The sequence below is a fragment of the Pteropus alecto genome, unplaced genomic scaffold, assembly GCF_000325575.1.
Source record: "Pteropus alecto unplaced genomic scaffold, ASM32557v1 scaffold213, whole genome shotgun sequence".
Classification (NCBI taxonomy): Eukaryota; Metazoa; Chordata; class Mammalia; order Chiroptera; family Pteropodidae; genus Pteropus; species Pteropus alecto.
Window position 1 is genome coordinate 4,045,562 of NW_006434829.1, and position 347 is coordinate 4,045,908.

The following is a 347-nucleotide window of genomic DNA, read 5'->3' on the forward strand; positions in this document are numbered from 1 at the left end:
AGAGCCAGCGGGGGGGGGGGCGGGGGGGGGGGGGGGAGGGAAAGGGAACGGAATTCTCGCGAGGTCCTTCAGCGCCGGCGGAAGCAGTAGACACGTGACTCTCCTAAGCGGCCTTCGCTTTCCCCCTCCCCCTTCTCGGAAACCCGGCCCCCTCACCCCTCGCCCACCCCGGAGCCGCGGTAATGGACCGTTTGGGTTCCGGAATTCTCTCGGATCCAACCACTGGTACCGGGTCGGCGGGAGCCGGCGGAGTCCGTGCTTGGTGGCGAAGGCAGGGGGCGGTCAAGATGGGGGGGGAAATCATCTTCCTTCACCTAGGAGGGAGGCGGGGCGGAGACGAGCGCTGG